Consider the following 6,606-nt stretch of genomic DNA (forward strand, 5'->3'; position numbering starts at 1 on the left):
TTGATAATGTTCACATGTTACCTTTGACTTTCTGAAGTGACTTGGGCAAAATGAGAATATCTGCAATGTCGACCAGTACAACAGTACAGTGTCAACCACCAGGAAAGGAAGAAAGACAGAGGTGGAGAATCAGGTCCAAATCAAAGACACAAATGAAGACACCAAACAGTCACAGGAGCCATTGTATACCCAATGAGGGCTTTTCAGAGCATGAAACTCCAATCAGGACTCTCAAATAGCTCAGGGCCATGAAGTCAAACAACTTGGCCATGTGGAAGATATGATACGGGAACCCTTTCCCAATGCTTGCATTGGGGATGTATTCTCCTGTTGTCTTTGCTATATGATTTTGTTCCCATCCCTCCACATCTATTGTGTTAGGTACCTTTTCATTGTCTGCAGTCTCCAGCCTCACAATTACTCTTCTCCTCCACGCTATTTTTAAAAAATAAATTCGCTATGCATTTAGTAAAAGAGGTCTTTGCCATCTGAAGCAGCAGCAGTAGCTAGTGTTACCAGCCATAATGAACCATAGAACAAAAAGCAGCCAAACAATGGAGCATAAGCATACCAAAAGACAGCACACCACACCACAGCAACTGTGTAAACAATGACGCACAACAGATTTGCATGCATGCTTGAGGGTTTGGTGTTTCAATCAGGTAAATCCAAAGGGGCAGATAATAGAGATTTGCACACATTCACCTGCCATGTGGCAAACCACATCTAATAGTATGACAGCAGTCTATTAGTCCTCAGATCAGAGTACATCAGCAGAAATTCCTCATATGGCTAAAGAACAAAACCTGGAATGGTACATGAAGCAACAGAACAAGTTTTGAGCAGTGGCACCTTTAAGACCAACAAGACTTACTTCCGGATATCTTTGTGTGTGCATGCACACAAAAGCTTGTACCCAGAATTAACCTTTGTTGGTCTTAAAGATGCCACTGGACTCAGACTTTGTTCTACTGTAAATTAGGGACAGGCACGCAACTCAAGAATCATTGTCTTGAGTATCCCCCCCCCCCCCCGCATCCTCTATTAAACACTGCAGAAGACTTTTCACTGTCTGCTGTGCAACAGTATGCCTTGTGGTGATAAGACTTGGGCAAGGGAGTAGGTGTTCTTTTTGGTGCAAGGTAATATAATTGTCCTCTGATAAGTGATCAAGAGTTCAAAAATTTATTTGGGCAGCTGCAGTGTTGAAACAGCAAGCTGTGCACTAAACTCTCACCTGGCCCCAGCACAAGGTGCCTCATTCTTTACCCTGATAGGGGTGTGTAGTGCTGGAAAGGGGAAGGGCTGCACCCAGATGGCAGGGGTGTGTGCATGCATGGCATCCATCCATGAAAAGGTTGCCCCACTCTGTGCGCTTCCTTCTGCAGGGTGCGCCTGCGGCCAGATGCCCTCTAGGCAGTAGCCTAGCCTGCCAACTCCTTAGTGCCAGCCTCAAAAGGGATGGTAAAGAGTTAACTAGATCCTGATTATGGGATAGAGGAAAATGCCACCCCTAGACCTCTCTCTCCTTAAATTGGTTGAAATACAGCAGATTGGTACACATAGCAACTCTGGTGTGTAAAGCTATCTGTACCATTGCCCCAGGGAGAGCACAAAAGTGTGGGCATACAAACTGTTTATTTTGGCTGCTTTGACTGCAGGTGAACAAAAAAAGCAAAAAAGAGGATGAGGAACTGAAGACTGTAGCCAGGGGAACTGCCCAGTTGGCAGCTCTGCTGCTTGTTCACATGGGTATTGTTCTCTTTCATCTAAAAGGAGAGGGGTGAAGTATTCCTATTTTCTTGGGTCAAACATTGGGAGTTCAAATATTATAGATCAAATATTTGGAGATCCAATACTATGTGAACTCTCTGACCAATCAGCCTCTTTATGTTCTGGTCTCTTCCTTGTTCTTGAGTCAATTGCTTGCTTTTGTTTTCATTCTTTTGCATTCAGGTATTGCTTATCAATCCAATTTGTACCTGTTAGCTGGCAAGCCTTCCAATTCCTGGAATTCTTCCCTCACTGCCTGTTCAGACTTTCTGTTCCTTGTCTTGCATCATTCCCGGCTTACGAGTGTTGCAGCACTCTGCCATGGAACCTTGCTGGGTGACTTGAGGCTCATCATACACTCTTAGCCTAACCTGCCTCATGAGAGTATTATGGGGGTAAAACGTAGAGAGGAGAATGATGTAAACTGAGTTCTGACTGGGGAGAAAGGTGGGATATAAGTGAGGTTAATGCAATAAATACAACTTGCAACAAAAGAATGATACCCATTTCCATTTCACAGCAACTTAGTGGTCTCCCATCCAAGTTCTAACCAGGGCAGACACTGCTTTGCTTCTGAGATTGGATGTAGGGTTACCAGGTCCCCCTGGCCTGGCCACCAGCATGCATGGAGGGGAAGGTTACCAGATCCAGGTTGGGGAACTCATTTAGATTCAGGAATAGAGCCTGGGGAGGACAGGGACCTCACTGGGGCACAATGCTATGGAGTCCACCCTTCAAAGCTGCCACTTTCTCCAGGTAGTCTAGAGATGAGCTGTAATTTTGGGGGATCCCCAGGTCCTACTTGGAGGCTGGCATCTCTAATTGAATAACATTAGGTTGCTAAGCAGGGGTGGGCAATAGCAAACCACCTCTGTTTGTCTTTCTCCTTGAAAACCCTCTGGGGTTACCATAAATCAGCTGTGACTTGACAGCACTTTCCACCACAATGTAGGCCTGGTTGCTTGCTTCTTTTCTTTTCTTTGCTTGCAGTTCTGTGTTGGCAGCACTTCCTCATGCTTGGCAATATCAGTCCCCTTTGGACTTGGTGCTCAGCATTTGCCTCTCACGAGAGCCGTCTTGTTTAACAAGGCAACCAAAGGCATTCGATGTTTGTTCAGGGTTATTAGCACTGAGTCACAGCTACCTTCACTTCACTTGTGAGAAAGGGGTGTGCAGCAGAAGAAGGCAATTACACCAATAAGCTGTTGAGGTTGATGAAGGAAGACCGGCTGCTTCTCTGTTTTAATTCTCTGTTCAAAGGCAGATGCAAAGACAGAGTGTCAAGGCGAACCAGGTTTGCAACTTGCCCTTTGAGAGCATACAATAAACAATTATACTAAACAGCTCTGGAAAAGCCACATTCCTTTCTCCCCCACTGCGTACTTTTTAAAAGGAAAGTGCCAAGACCACCTGGGAACCATGTCCTCAGCCCTGCAAACCTTTCCCACTACTGCTATTTATCTATTTCCAGCCTGATTTTCTTCACACTGGGGACTCAAACGTGGCTTACAAAGAAACACAAAAGGCATGTGGGAGATGGTTGTGGTTAGTGGTGCTAGAAAAGCATCCCATATATACTTAGATATATACTATTTTCCAAGTTTGGGAACTGAATCCTGGCATTAAGCTTGGGGAAATCCGGATTTGAAGAAACCTCCATTTTCTAGACCCATGGCAAAATTTCCCTCTCCCTTCCCCACTTGTTGGGATCCCTGCCCTTCTATTTGGTTTATTTGTTTATTTATTGCTTATTACCTTTATTAATTTCCTGCCTTTTTCCCGTGGAGGGACTCATCGAATCAGAGAGTTGGAAGGTACCTCTAGGGTCATCTAGTCCAACCCCCTGCACAATGCAGGAAACTCACAAACACCTCCCCCTAAATTCACAGGATCTTCATCGCTGTCAGATGGCCATCTAGCCTCTGTTTAAAAACCTCCAAGGAAGGAGAGCCCACCACCTCCTGAGCAAGCCTGACTCAAGGCAGTTTACAACATCATTCCGCCCTCTTCCATTTTATTCTCACTACCACCCTGTGAGGCAGATTAGACTGGAGGGAGTGGCTGGCCCAAGGTCTGCCAGCAAGCTTCCATGGCAGAATGGGGATTCACATCTGGGCCTCCCAGAACTTCCTCTGGCACTTTAAGCAGGACATTTAGATATAAACTGGGCATGCTACAGTCAGCACAATGCACAATCTGTTCAGAAACAAGAATGGTAGAACAATGGATTTGACCATGGTCTGCAACTCCAGTGGCCAGACAGTGTATGGTTTGTATGTATAAACCTTATTTTGCCTGGTCTATGTATACCTGGATGCCAAGCAAGAAGAAGGGAAGGTGGAATCTGTAAGAGGAAGGGGAAGAAAGGGGTGGGAGGGAGAGGAGAGAATACTTGAACCAGTGACACATTCCTGATTCTCCTACTGATTCTCTAAATTCTGATTAAGAACATAAGAGAAGCCATGTTAGATCAGGCCAATGGCCCATCCAGTCCAATACCCTGTGTCACACAGTGGCAAAAAAATTTTATATATACACCCACATTGTGGCTAATAGCCACTGATGGTCCTCTGCTCCATATTTTTATCTAAACCCCTCTTGAAGCTGTCTATGCTTGTGGCCGCCACCACCTCCTGTGGCAGTGAATTCCACATGTTAATCACCCTTTGGGTGAAGAAGTACTTCCTTTTATCTGTTTTAACCTGTCTGCTCAGCAATTTCATCAAATGCCCACGAGTTCTTGTATTGTGAGAAAGGGAGAAAAATACTTCTTTCTCTACTTTCTCCATCCCATGCATTATCTTGTAAACCTCTATCATGTCACCCCGCAGTCGATGTTTCTCCAAGCTAAAGAGTCCCAAGCGTTTCAACCTTTCTTCATAGGGAAAGTGTTCCAGCCCTTTAATCATTCTAGTTGCCCTTTTCTGGACTTTCTCCAATGCTATAATATCCTTTTTGAGGTGCAGCAACCAGAACTGCACACAGTACTCCAAATGAGACCGCACTATCGATTTATACAGGGGCATTATGATACTGGCTGATTTGTTTTCAATTCCCTTCCTAATAATTCCCAGCATGGCATTGGTCTTTTTTATTGCAAACGCACACTGCCTTGACATTTTCAGTGAGTTATCTACCACGACCCCAAGATCTCTCTCTTGGTCAGTCTCTGCCAGTTCACACCCCATCAACTTGTATTTGTAGCTGGGATTCTTGGCCCCAATGTGCATTACTTTGCACTTGGCCACATTGAACCGCATTCTCTAAAGAATTCTCGAAATGATTCTCTAAAAAAACTACAGGTAAGAAAATCACCAAAAGCAAACCCTGATTTATCATTGAATGTGCACTCAGCTGCATGTAGCTATTGTGCTCTCAGTCTGCAATAGTAATCATTTTGCAAGTTGCAACTGGAGCTCCCCATGTGGATTCACCTATCTGATTGCTAAAGAGCAATGGCTGTGCAATACCCAAGGACATGGGGATGCCATTATGAGCAGCAGCCAATGCAGACTTTCTGGTATTCAGGTTTCCCAACATGTGTTGGTCTCTTTCATATATTCTATTTCATAAAACATAATGGGGGAAACAAGCCCTAAGTATCAGCAAAGTGTCCCCATGAAACCCAAGCCTTTCCATTGTTTTTGTTGGCTTCATCAAATTCTGAGACGTCAGCTAAAGCAAATTTGTGGTTTTCCATTCCCATCACACGAAAGGGAATTCTGTGGACACTCAAGAATGGCGCTGGGGCAATGAAAGCACATCGTAGTACTGAATATATTAAAGGTGGGCAGTGTGAGTAGAGTAAAAAGGAAACCTAGGAAAGTCCACAGTCTCTCTACCAATATTACTAGTCGCCACCAACTGTTTTGTCTCTTAAAACCACTTCCCCCCCCCCCTCAGCTTTGCTGAATCTGAGTTTCTGCCTTTCTCACCTTCTCTCAGACAACCACCACACATTAAAAAAAAAATAGGGCATGTTGAACTTGGTAATAAACTTTCCCCAGTAGGCTCTCGCTTCTGCTCACTCATAACCATTATTCTCATTTTAAGGTTTATTCTGTCCATTGCTGCAGAAGCCAAGAAATGCACAGCGGGGTTGCAACTCTTACAACTACCTGCAGACTGATTCCAGTGTGCCTAGCTCTGAGCCAGAAAAAGAGTGAGAAATAAAGCAAAACACAGCACTGGCAAAACAGACAGCGTTGCATCCCAGATGGAGGTCTGGCAGCTGATGCCAGCCTTCTTCACGGTAAGCTGTCGCTGCAAGAGCAGATCTGAGTCCTCAGCATTTTCAAAAATGCTTATTGGTAGCCTCGTCGCTTGTTTTTATTTCCTCTAAAAAGCAATCTGCAGTTTGATCCAATCCCTGTTTACCAAATGTTTTATTAAATTCAACAAATTTAATCCCAGTTCAAGTAAACACAAAGCTTTTTTGGAGCAGGAACACATAGGTACACAGTTCCGGCTGGCTTGGCAACAGGGAGTGTGACCTAATATGCAAATACATTCCTGCTGGGCTTCTTCTACAAAAAAAGCCCTGAGTAAACATAACCATGACTTGGATGATCCCGGCTTGTCTGATCTTGCCAGATCTCAGAAGCTAAGCAGGGTGGGCCCTGGTTAGTAATTGGATGGGAGACTGCCAAGGCAGTCCAGGGTTGTTATGCAGAGGCAGGCAATGGCAAAATCCACTTCTGTTTATGTTTTGTCTTGAAAAACCTACAGTGTCACCATAAGTAGCATGTGACACGATGGACTTTCCACCAGCAGCTCTTTTTAGGATTGCACTCTGAGACTGACCAGAAAAAGAAAAGGAATGGCAGCAATGTT

This window comes from Heteronotia binoei, chromosome 2, assembly GCF_032191835.1.
Source record: "Heteronotia binoei isolate CCM8104 ecotype False Entrance Well chromosome 2, APGP_CSIRO_Hbin_v1, whole genome shotgun sequence".
Lineage (NCBI taxonomy): Eukaryota > Metazoa > Chordata > Lepidosauria > Squamata > Gekkonidae > Heteronotia > Heteronotia binoei.